Consider the following 13,510-nt stretch of genomic DNA (forward strand, 5'->3'; position numbering starts at 1 on the left):
GGATTTCAGTGCTGAACTAACCACAAATTTCATAGGGAGAACACAGGGAAGTTTCAAATTTAGATGTGGGAGGAAAACCCCAGAGCATGATGCCAGGGATAACAAGATAGGGACTGAAAAGCCAACCCACATAGTGCCCTCGCAGGATTCAAAGTGGGGTCCTTGTGGTGGCAGGTGAGGCAAGACACCACTACCCCAACCGGACTGGCACATAAGTATCCAACCAAATGTCCAAAGCCAGAAAGCTATTGAAGTACCTACCGTGTTGTCTTGGTCGTCATTCTTCATTTTATTCTCTTGTATGTCACTGCTTTGTGTCTGTGCTTTGGCATTGAGTTGGCTCACCTGAGAAAAACAAACAACCAAAACAAATCAATCTTCACCAAATCAATGTCAGATGTGTACGCTGGAATACGACTGAGTGCAATAACACACTCTTTTCAAAGTTTGTAGTTTTCATTTTGACAACTGGAACAACTCTTGTTATTAAATCGATGCGTTACCTGCTGCAAAAATATACGATTTGAACTACCTAACGCTACCGGGCAGTCTCAGTGGGTCTAGTTGGTATGACACTGCTCTAGAATGGCAAAGGTCGTGGGTTTGAATCCCAGCCAAGTAATATGCCTTTCATTTTTTCACAGAGCTCTAGAAGTACCGAGTATAAAACATTCACACACATTCGTGTAGGGTAACAATTAATATTCTTTATCCCAGATTCAAATTTAATATCTAATAAAATCTTGTAAAGGTGTGATCTTATATCAAGACTAGTACTATTTTTTATTTTTCAACAAAAGTTATTCTTAAAGTTTTACACAAGTAGTTTCTAGAGTACTCACACTGCGCTCAAGTTGTCGTGTATTGTTTTCCAACGTTGATGTCTAAAGAAAAAAATAAATATGTGAAGTATTACTAAAGAATAAAGGTCAAATTATTTTAACAACACAGTTAAAATAGGATATGTAAACTGACCCAGGGGCAAAATTCTCAAAGAGTCGAGATTGGTCTTCAACTGCGTGTGTATCAATCTTGATTGCTAAGCAAAGTGTGAAGTCACAATACAAATCACCATAGTAATATTGACAACTCATGTTAAGATGCTTAGTGAAATCGAGCCCACCGATTATGTGGCACTTCCTCATCATACAACAGTACACAACAACTACCCAAATTACAAGACACGTTTTCACAGTAAACAGTGCTTGAAAAACATCAGTGTATGGCTAAAACAGTATTAATTGCACTCGGGTGTTGTGGCCGTGTGGATAAGAGCACCGAACTCAAGCTCTGCGGTTCTGTTCAGCAGAGTGTGGGTTCGAATCCCGGTCGTGACACTCGTGTCCCTGAGCAAGACACTTAACTATAATTGCTTCTCTCCACCCAGGGGTAAATGGGTACCTGTGAGGGCAGAGATGGTTCTTGTGATGGTTTAGCCGAGTAGCGCATATAATTGCGCACAGGCTGTATACTCCCCAGGGAGCTGAGATGGTTTAAGGAATGATTAAGGCCCAGTGACCAGGGGTAATAATGTCGGAAGCGCTTTGAGACACCCCTCGGGCGTGAAAAGCGCTATATAAAAACTATCTGTATTATTATATTAATAAGAAGGACTTACCCTTGTCACAGTGCTTCCAATCTCACGAGGGTGCCAGACAACGATTCCTGGAAACATACTAACTCTCTGGTTCACTTCTGTGATATTTTTACTTGCTGACTTAATGGATGCATCAATGCCCTCGATCTAAAAAAGCACAAAAGCAAAGTATGAGTCAACATGACGATAGAAAAGCGTACTAAAATAGATTGACTATACTTGACGTGAGTCGTAAAAGGCGAAGCAAATTTCCACATGTCACAATTGGAAATTCATTGTGTACATTATACAATTGTTGCACTCTGTGACGGGGTCCACTCGAGGGGAAAATGGCACCCGAGGTGATACCGAGGGTGCCATTTCCCATCGAGGGTGTACAAAACACATGGACCCCACAGTCACAGCGTGCAACAATTGTTTGTTATGCCTTGTATAATTATTATTCCTCTTCTCGAAGTTCTGTTGTCATCTTCAACATTATTACGACAGACTATTCATTGTTTAATAAGCAGACGAACAAGAAACATTTCCCTCGAACCCGCGGTTGTTTCGTACACAGCGCTGGAAATCGACCAACGCTGGGAACGATCAAGGTGATGTACACCGGTGTACATCACTTTTCATGTTCCCCGGCCCGTCGAGCCATATAACATGCGTTTTTGTTGCGCGTCACATGATTGGTTCTCGACCAATCAAACTTCACAGTTTGTTACCGAGGTATAACAATATTGTTTGTGTCATGTAATTCGCTTTGCCATTGTTTTTGCGAGAAGTCAAAGTAGAAAAATAATATGAAATAAAATTGATATGTGGCTTGGTGTACCACCCCCCTAAAGTGTCTTCATTGTGTTCTAGGAATCTCAGGAATTCTTTTGAGGATTTTAGGGGGGGGGTGGGGTCTTCTGTACTAGAGAAAAAGAGTGTTAATCGTCTTAGCACTGGCTGGGCCGTAATGCCTCATTCCTCCATAGCATTGGAGCTACCAGCAAAATTTGTGTCAGTGTGGTAGCCAACAAACCAATTTCATACAATCACCTTGAACCAGCAATCAACAAAGAAAAAGAAGGAAAGAGTGTGTTAAAGTATGCAGACATTTGGGAGGGGGAACCACCCTCTGCCACATATCAGGCACGGCTTAGAAAAACTAAACTGGGAGACAATGATATGGGTGCAGGTGAGCAGGTTAGATTTCCAATCGTTTCTCTTTCTTACCTTGAAAGAAATCAAAGCCCTCTGGCGCTTAGTGTTGCGTTGGCTTCATCACCCCCTCCAAGGACACCCTCAAGCATTGTGATCTGTGGATGAAGAAAGGAAAAGAAAGTGGTTTAAAAAAGGACATGGAAACTTGCAGGGGGGATGCTCCTAAAGTCATAATATGGACTGTGTGGCAAGGTCTGACAGATAATGACTCTTCACTAGTACCTGTCTCCTATGTGGCTGGCATCTCCCTTCAATGAAATCAGTGTTCCGGTCCAAGGGCATTGACAGGCTGTATTCCATTTCAAATTCTTTCTACTTCTATATGTATTGACCCAACTCACCCAGCATCCCCCATCACAATAATATTTCCTGCACCAATTTTGGAGCCAATGTTCCCATGTGTTATACATTGTAGTGTGCAATTTAGGCAACGTAGTGTTCATACACTTTACATGCAGTTAGACTCTCAACACCGTGAGGGCAGCAGACAGTATAGCCATGTGTCACATTGGTGCTATGTGTCAATACCTACTTTTATAATTGAACTTGAATGTGAATTTGAAGTTGTGAATCAGTTCAACCAATAGTTTATTTTGGTGGCTGGTCATACATGTAGCTCATACAAGTATGTATTTTTCTGGGATCAATGAAACCCAAGATCAAAGTAAATCTGGCGAAGCGTAACACTTTGGTTGCAGGTTTAGATTGATGCTTTATTCGTTAATCGTTGCTAGTTCTTTTAGGCATTCAGGTTGGCTCAGTGGTTTCTTTCCCTGCCTTTCACTTCTATAGATTCCAGTTTTAACCTCTTTCTGAGTAGTGCCATGCATGTGGATTGGGTTTTTCAGTCTCTGCCCGATTGTGTGGGCTTTCCTCCAGGGCTTTATTCCCACATATATATCTTTACTATTTGTCTTCATCTTCTCCAAACAGTCATCTTCAGTCCTACAGGTCAGTGCAAGGTACTTTTATTGATTCTGCATCTTTATTACAAAAACAAATAGGCAAATAACTAATTTGACAGAGGCAAAATTAGCAAAATTTCAGATATGAGGGTTATTCACAGAGAAATAAAAAAAAATGGACTAACTTTTTCCTGTAACATCGTGATGGTGCGTTGTTGTTCTTCAATCATGTCAACAGCCTTCTGAGTTTATTGCGTCAGGATTTAGAGTCGTTGAGGGCATAATGGTGACTGGCAATGTGGTCTGGACTTGGCGATCGGGACCCTCAGGTAGTGATCTATGATAATATTACACAGAAAAGAATCTATGAGGATTGTATAGTGAAAGAATGTTTAAGCGCTTTGAGACGCCCCCTTCCGGTATATAAGCGCTATAAGTGCTATATACAAAAACTGTTATTATTATTTAGTATTATTTAGTCTGTACAAAAAAAAGCGCTACAAGTGCTATATAAAACTTGTATTATTATTAGTATTATTTAGTCTGTACAAAAAAGTAGGAAAAATCAATGAGTACAAGGGCTGACCTACATGTACACATGGTGTAGGCTGTAATAGACATTTCAGGCTATAGTTATCACAATTTTCAAGATTTTTCCAAGGGCTAAAAAAATCAGACTAAAGTAGGAGGAATATTATGCCTTAGTGAAAGGTCACACTCCCTAAAGTTTAACTGAAAATCAGTGTTGGCAGAGAACACCTGAGACACTTTTTTACAAGTGGATAGTATGATCATGTTGTAAATTGGGAAACAAATCTATAATATTGGTCAAATTTATTTGGAATGTTGCCACCCCCTACCAAAGTTTAGTACTATTATTTCTATTTCTGGTAATTAAACCAAGGATGCCTCATAAGTGAACTTAATCACCGAAGTTCCCAAGCCTGAGGAAACCTGTTAACAAGGGTGCTTGTTACGTGAACCAGAAACACCTTCACTTCTACCAATACTAGTACAGTATAACAGATATTTGACTTTCCACTACCCATTGGCGCCATAATTTTGACTCCTCGTATTGAAATTTTCATGCAAACAGTTGCCTACAAGCAAGAACTCTCTACAATGATGCAAGTTTCTGCTTGAAAAGAAAATGTGTTGGAACAGCATTGACCAATGCTTAAAAATTTGTGCTTAGCAGAAATGAGCAGGATACCCGATTACAAATAGAACATGGACATGGTAGTTTGCAGGTAACCTTATTCTGGTAAGCATAATTTTGCTGTGCTTAGCTACTTTTGTGTTTAAAGAGCTCTGTGAAATTACCTGGGGTCTCAATGGTACCCAACATGATGAGCATAACTGCAACGATGACGACTGCAACCAGCGCGAAGATAAACACGATGGTGCACGGATGGCGAAGACATCTACCTGGATATTTGCGACATTTCCCCTTGGATGGTGATTTGCTTTTCTGTTGAGAGCCATCCTTGGAGGTTGTGATTTTTTCAGTAGGGCCCTGGTAACGATCGTAGACTGGGTGACTTTTTTCCTGTGAAAATACGGGGCAAACCAAGAGAAAACTTGTATTGTGATGGGAAAAAAAACATGAAACAATACTCATTTTTCAAAAGCAATGACCATGGCATTTATTTATGGACGTTTGTCTGAATTTCAGACATTAATGGTTTGGGAGCTGTTGAAATATTTTTTAAAAGTGATTTTAAATTCAGTCAATTTGATATTGTAGCAATACCAACCTTTATGTTAATGTCTTTTAACCATTGTGTATTTGTTGACTTTCTGTAGCTTTGTGTACAACAAGTTTTCTGACACTTTTTTTTAGCACTAGACTAATCTTCTCCAAATTGTTTTTTCAATATATTTTAGTGATTTATTTTGATGGATGTTAATTTGAAATACACCATTCCTTAAGCATTTTTTTTTTTTAAAATTTGATTTTCAATAACCGTTTCTTTTCAACAAACCATTTCATTTCAAGAAAAACAAAAGAAAAAAAGGAGTACCCGGTATACAATTTGAGAAAATGGAACCAGTTTTTAAAACATAGTACTAAATGGATATATGAACAATGTTTTTAAATAAGAGGCCTAGACTACAAATCTTGTCAGTTCCTCTGTGTTACTGTAAAGTGTTGTTGCAACCCCAGTATTTGGTTGCTCCTTGTGTCTCGCCCATAATTCTTCTGCATGTAACACAACAGACAAGAATGACAGAAGTGACCTAACCTCTGTAACCTTTCAAGTAATGCCAACTATACATAAATCATGAAGGGAAATGCTACAACTTGCTCTGTATAGTAATGCGTTCAGAATGTACAGCAAGAACAGCGTCTCATGGGGGAACTGAAGCTTCACAAGCTCAAAACTTGGCACTTCAAAGTTTACTTAAATGTCAGGCCTACCCTCTTAAAAGTAATGGACATTTGTATCAGGGATGAAGAATATTAATTTTTGGTTTTACCCATACACACCAGTTCAGTAAGCAATGACTGTATTTTCAATTACTTTCCAGAGCTCGGTGATCAAATATCACAGGCATATTACTTGGGTGGGATTCAAACCCAAGACCTTTGCGCAATTCTAGAGCAGTGTCTTACCAACTAGACCACCAAGATGGCCCGGTTCACTATTCCTCTTACTATATAACATGTAAATGTAAGTTGATTTGAAGAAAGATGTATTCACTTTCTGTGTTGTAAGAACTTTGAGAAATGGCCGAATATAAACAAATAATTAGGAATCTACTTTTACATTCTAATAACGTTGAAGACCTACAATGGTCATCAAGTAGGATCACATGCCTTCAATGAAATAAAAACTAGTGTAGGAAATTACACTAACCCTGGGTCATCACGCCTTATAATTTGCTTCCCCACTGTACAACTTTGCTACAAGTGTACCCAGAAGTTTAAAACACTTTTTCATATACCAAAAGGTTTGAAAATACCGTGCGAACCAGCACTCCAGATGAAAAAGTTAAAGAATCTTGATCCATTGTAATTATGTATGTCAAGGTGTTAAAATGTTTATTCCTTAATCATGAACAATTGAACATGTTTGGTACCATTACAATCCTTATGTGAATGCGTTTTCGTTTCAATGTTTATGTTTCGTTTCAATGTTTACCATGCAGGAAATTTTGTCTATACCTTTTCTAGCTACATAGGCTTAGATTTTCTGTGAATTTACAGTGCTTTGAAAATAGAAATGGTGACAGCCAAATGTTTATTCCTTATGAACATGTTTGGTACCATTCCAATCCCTATGTGAATGTGTTGTTGTTATAGCTACAACAATGCTGCCCTATCAAGTTTCGTTTCAATGTTTACCATGCAGCCATTCTACAGGAATATTTTTTTTTAAACCTTTCTAAATACATGATACATAAGCTTAGATTTTCAGTGAATTTACAGTGCTTTGAAAATAGAAATGGTCACAGCTAAATGTTTATTCCTTATGAACATGTTTGGTACCATTCCAATCCTTATGTGGATGCATTGTTGTTAGCTATAAGAATGCTGCCCTATCAAATTTCATTTCAATGTTTACCATGAAGGCATTCTACAGACAATTTTTCTAAACCTTTTCTACTTCTAGCTTCATTGTAAGCATATATTTTGTGTGTGAATTTACAGTGCCTTAACAAGCAGAAATGGTTACAGCTTAAAAATGTTTAGGCAATTCCTTATGAACATGTTTGGTACAATTCAAATCCTTATGAGAATGCATTAATGTTAGCTACAATAAGAATGTCTAGCGTAGTGTGCAAACCCCCAATGCAGACATAGTTAGTTGTGGCATTTTGAGGAACACAGACATTTACAAAGTGAGTGAGGAACACAGACATTTACGAAGAGAGTTGCAGCTATGGTCCAAAATGCTTCAATGAGAGTGACTTGTCCACTGTTGAAAGAGATGAGATTCAACCATGGTCAGTTTCTGCAGAAAGTGTGGGAAATAGGTTGGTTACAGTGCAGCTGTTGAGGCATCTTGCAGTAACCACCTGGAGGAGGGTTGTTGCGTACATCTTCGTTATCCCACCAGACAACTTCTTCCTTGTGTAAAAAGGACCATGGTCAACCCTAAACACACACTTTGCATGATTTTCATTTCCTACCTTGTCTTCTGTATTTCAGACTTCACTGCGAATGTAGCGGGGAAAAAGAAAGTGGATGAGTAGGTTGGCTCTTCCATGATCACCATCACTGAAGAGAAACAACACTCCAAAAATCGATATTGTCTTGATGAGTATCACATACAGCAACAAAATGGCCTCCTTGGAGTCAAGTTTCCAGGCCTTAGTTTCAGAATCGACCTACAGTTGAAACAATGACCATGAAGACACAAACAGACTACCTTTACTTCCTCCCAAGATGATCAGAGTTGGGAAATATTCATTACATAAAAAACTTCAATTTCATACAAGAAAAAGAGGTCTTGAAAGAATTATTTTGTCAATCAACTGACTGAATCCACTCACTAAAACAAACTACAAATCTTTCCACAACAACCTGAAGAACACCGACAAGTAATTGCTCCTGATGATGTGGTCTTCAACTCTAAACATCAAATGAGCTGACAGACTGGCAAGTTCATCAGGTTTCTCCTCTGTTGAAAGGGGGGGGGGGACTGAACTGACTGGCATACCAGTTCACCAGAGCGTTGATAATTGGGACAAGGTCCTTTTAATCTAAATCTCCCGTGAGGGTTAATATTAAAAACCTAAAGAAGGGCAGCAAACACCTCCAGGCCGACCCTATTGGAACAACCCGCTACCTGAAACTGGTCCCCTCACTCCCTCTCTCACTGATAAGCCATCTGGGCCGAGGGTGCGAGTTATTGGTTCATGGCTGTTCAGGACCTCCCTTCAAAGGTTTCAATCAAGGATTCAATGCTTTTGTTTTTCACTTTTAAAGTTTCTCACACATTAAAAATTATTCACGCTTCAGTGCCCTTCAATCGTCCAACCACAGAAAAGAGCAACTGGTCTTTAATCCCTGGTGTATCATTAAAGAATTAAACACGGACCAGTGACACAAAACTGCAGAAGTTATTTGTTTGTTTGTTTACAAGTTCTCTCATGTGAAGTGTACATAATTCAGGATAGGTGACTTTGTGACTTTTTTAGTGTGACTTTTTTTGTTATTTGTAGGTAAACAACTAGCAAGTAAGCTTCAAAGTTTTCTTCTCTTTGTAATAAATCTGTGGGGCTGTAGAATACTTATCAATTGAGGACACAAGAAAGAGTCACGAAAAAAAGGAAAATCAAGGGATGATAGCATTTAAAGAAATTATTAGAAATCGCATTCGTCTTCAGCATCTTTCTGAGTGATAGAGTACATTGTACACCAGCAGGAAGTTATATCAGAACCTATATTTCACTGAGATACCAGCCGTCGATTTCACCAAACTCTTAAGATTCATCTTAGGACTTAGGACGGGTTCAGTTCCGTATCCAAACACGTAGGACTCATTGAACCCATCCTAAGTTAGTACGGGTTATTTGTCCTTACTTGATATATGATTAATCCTAGCGTTTCGTGAAATCGGCTGCAGTAATCTTCAGGGTTTATCAGAGCATAACAGACACGCAAATAATTTTATTTCAAAAAAAGAAAACCAATAGGAAAATTAAGTTTTCTTTGTTACTATTACGATCTTTAAGAAAAAGGAGGGAATCGGCTGTCTTTAGAGTCCTTACACCCCAGTTCTCTTCAGGGCCATTACAATTCTCAAGAAAAAGATTGCAATGTCCTGAAATCTGAATAACGTCCAGGCCTAGAATCTCACTTAAAGGTGCAATGGAATTTCCCTCAGGTAAGAAGGTTTTCTGTGAGGCAAATGACAGTATGTTTTGGAACTCTGCAAAGGGCACCACAGCAAATAAAGCCCAGGGCACCATTGCACTACAGGCACAGGGCACCTCTGCAACTATTGTGGGTGCCATGGGTTAAAATCAAAGCCTGTAAGTCTCTGTAGATACCAAGTAAAATTTTCACTCATCTGTAATGTATAATAAGTACTCCCTGAATACTGATAAAATCACAATGATGGTTAAACCTCTTTCAAAATCTCTTTCTTCCTGCGGATCAATCTCTGGTGGGTCATTAATCACTTTTGAAACAATAACATGTCCATAGAAAAAGCTTTTTAAACAAACAAACGAAAAAATACTCCCCCCAAAACAAACCAAGAAACAAGAAATACAAGATCGTTGATAATATTCCCATGGGAATATACTAAATTTTGTGACCCTGTTTGATTATTCAGGTCGTCAGTCAATTCTGATCAGCTTTTGTTGTTTACTTTCTCTTCAGACCAAACCTTGTTGAACAAATCACAACACAAACATACACATTGTAATCCCTTCCGCCCAACACAAATATGTTAATTTTTAAAAATTTAGCCTTGACTCACAAAACCACAAACAAAACAAGTACACACAATTATCGCACTGGTAAGTTCAATTCTAAACATTGTAATCTTATGTTATGAATGACTAACTTCTGGAGTTTGGGTACAAGTTTGAAAATATCCTGATGAAAACTCACGCGCTTTCACACTGTATCTCTAATCCCTGTGGAATACAGCCCTGGGAAAGACCAGCAGTTTTCTACCCCACGGTTTCCCCTGACGCACTTTCACACTGTCCCTGCATTGTTCCAACATGGTCCAGCCCTGTATGCTTCGTTTTTAAAATAGCAAGGGCACCAAGGCATTTTCTCCTTGGTAAAGCCCACCCTAGGAGGTAATTCTAAACTGCTACCAGGGGTATTTCGAGGGCAAGAAGGCAATGACATGGGGGCATGGAGGCTATCGCCTTTGTTGCCTCCGTGAAGTATCAGGTCTGTGGTTCCAATCCTTGTTGACTTCAAAATCCTTTCTGTGCTCACATTGCACCGCACCAAATCAGCCCTTTTTGCAACAAGTGTAAACGTGGTACTTTCTCTATGGTCCAATTAAACCCACGACCATCCTCCCTAGAAATCAGGGTAATACCAACCTCCCGAGGAGGGTTTTTTCAACGGGTTGAACACTCCACACGGGTCAACGCAATGTTGAAATGTTGTAATGTGAAAAGGTCGGTCAAACCAAGCTAACACAGGTCGGACCTGTGTCTAACTTAATTTTTCCCTACATACATTTTTGTTTATACCTTAAAGCCATTGGACCCTTTCGGTACAGAAAAAAAAAAAAGGGTTTACAGAAGGTAATGGTGAAAGACTTCTCTTGAAATATAGTCCATGAAATGCTTTACTTTTTGAGAAAACGGTAAAAATATAAATTCTCGTTAGCGAGAATTACGGATTTCTTTTAAACACATGTCATGACACGGCGAAACGCGCGGAAACAAGAGTGGGTTTTCCCGTAATTTTCTCCCAACTCCGATGACCGATTGAGCCTAAATTTTCACAGGTTTGTTGTTTTATATATAAGTTGTGATACACGAAGTGTGGGACTTGGACAATACCGTTTACCGAAAGTGTATGATGGCTTTAAACAGGCCATGAAGGTAGGAAATAACAAGGTAGGAAATAACAAAGTAGACAATATATACATAATTTCAAGTGAGAGTGCTTTTTGATGCTTTTAAGTGTGCCACCATTAGGATCCACTGATACCTCACTGGTAAAAGGGTACCATCAAATGTCCCAATTGGGATAATTCGGGTGGCAATGACCCTTTTGACCCCCTTACCCCAATGGTCCCAGAGAGGTGTGTCTAGGTCTGGGCACAGTACCCATACAACATGAAGGGAAGACCCTGCTTTATTAAGTGTGCCTCTGTTAGGATCCACTGATACCTCACTGGTAAAAGGGTTCCATCAAATGTCCCAATTGGGATAATGTGTGGCAATGACCCTTTTGACCCCCTCACCCCAATGGTCCCAGAGAGGTGTGTCTAGGTCTAGGCACAGTACCCATACAACATGAAGGGAAGACCCTGCTTTATTAAGTGTGCCTCTGTTAGGATCCACTGATACCTCACTGGTAAAAGGGTTCCATCAAATGTCCCAATTGGGATAATTCGGGTGGCAATGACCCTTTTGACCCCCTTACCCCAATGGTCCCAGAGAGGTGTGTCTAGGTCTAGGCACAGTACCCATACAACATGAAGGGAAGACCCTGCTTTATTAAGTGTGCCTCTGTTAGGATCCACTGATACCTCACTGGTAAAAGGGTTCCATCAAATGTCCCAATTGGGATAATTCGGGTGGCAATGACCCTTTTGACCCCCTTACCCCAATGGTCCCAGAGGGTGTGTCTAGGTCTAGGCACAGTACCCATACAACATGAAGGGAAGACCCTGCTTTATTAAGTGTGCCTCCATTAGGATCCACTGATACCTCACTGGTAAAAGGGTTCCAATGAAGGCTCAAATGTCCCAATTGGGATAATGTGTGGCAATGACCCTTTTGACCCCCCTACCCCAATGGTCCCAGAGAGGTGTGTCTAGGTCTAGGCACAGTACCCATACAACATGAAGGGAAGACCCTGCTTTATTAAGTGTGCCTCCATTAGGATCCACTGATACCTCACTGGTAAAAGGGTTCCAATGAAGGCTCAAATGTCCCAATTGGGATAATGTGTGGCAATGACCCTTTTGACCCCCCTACCCCAATGGTCCCAGAGAGGTGTGTCTAGGTCTAGGCACAGTACCCATACAACATGAAGGGAAGACCCTGCTTTATTAAGTGTGCCTCCATTAGGATCCACTGATACCTCACTGGTAAAAGGGTTCCAATGAAGGCTCAAATGTCCCAATTGGGATAATGTGTGGCAATGACCCTTTTGACCCCCCTACCCCAATGGTCCCAGAGAGGTGTGTCTAGGTCTAGGCACAGTACCCATATAACATGAAGGGAAGACCCTGCTTTATTAAGTGTGCCTCTGTTCAGATCCACTGATACCTCACTGGTAAAAGGGTTCCATCAAATGTCCCAATTGGGATAATTCGGGTGGCAATGACCCTTTTGACCCCCTTACCCCAATGGTCCCAGAGAGGTGTGTCTAGGTCTGGGCACAGTACCCATACAACATGAAGGGTTGATGTACGTGTCGCCTTGACCCCTTCCTTGGAGTAGATTTTTATCTAGAGCCCCAATGTTGTCTTTTCATCTTTTTCCCAGCGATAAGTGAACCATATTTGAATTGATGATAGAGTTGGCTGCTTTTGACCGGTGCCCAACTCAAAGGTTTCATTGACGGCCAGTCAATTGGTCAATTAGTCAAATCTGTCAACAACTACAGATTTCAATTTGTTTCTAGTTGAACGTATTTAAGGTTCAATAAATCACGGTTCAAGCCTTTTCAACAAAATAATAAAATCACAAGTTTTAAGACATTGCAATCTTTTTTGGCATTCAAGCAGGAAGCATAGGCCTACTCTTAAGTAAATTTAGAGCAGCAATGTCCAATCCCTTAAATATTTAAACCAGCATTTTATGAATCTGCAAAGTTAACATTCATAGATTGAGTTTAGAAAATAATACTTGCAATTATACTTGCTTATAATTATGTTCTTTTTTTTTGGGGGGGGGGGAGCGGGTGCATAACAATTGCATTAAAAAACAATTCAAGACTCATGGCCTCATCTGAAGAATGCAACGAATACTGTGAAGTTCAGTGTACTTTCCATTTTAACTCAACTTGATCATGATTCATATTTTAATGTTTTAAACTGTAATCCAAAATGCTTAGAAGTTAGAGACGGATATATCATTACAGTGCTAGTCCTCCCCCAAAGTCTGTGTTGTTTGACCCTGGCCTTTCAGTAGATTGCTTTTC

At 39.8% G+C, this 13,510-nt stretch overlaps 2 long non-coding RNA genes across 2 annotated transcripts; both read right to left on the reverse strand.

The window, feature by feature from the left end:
• Positions 1-258: 258 nt before the first annotated feature.
• Positions 259-1,634, reverse strand: LOC117306645. The gene is made up of 3 exons (XR_004520962.1): positions 1,619-1,634; positions 843-884; positions 259-345 (listed from the first exon to the last, which is right to left on the reverse strand). It is a non-coding gene; the product is annotated as an uncharacterized LOC117306645 (long non-coding RNA).
• Positions 1,635-1,656: 22 nt separating this feature from the next.
• LOC117306644 lies at positions 1,657-3,934 on the reverse strand. The gene is made up of 3 exons (XR_004520961.1): positions 3,888-3,934; positions 2,810-2,892; positions 1,657-1,744 (listed from the first exon to the last, which is right to left on the reverse strand). It is a non-coding gene; the product is annotated as an uncharacterized LOC117306644 (long non-coding RNA).
• Positions 3,935-13,510: the final 9,576 nt, after the last annotated feature.

Source organism: Asterias rubens, unplaced genomic scaffold (genome assembly GCF_902459465.1).
Source record: "Asterias rubens unplaced genomic scaffold, eAstRub1.3, whole genome shotgun sequence".
In the NCBI taxonomy this organism is placed as follows: Eukaryota; Metazoa; Echinodermata; class Asteroidea; order Forcipulatida; family Asteriidae; genus Asterias; species Asterias rubens.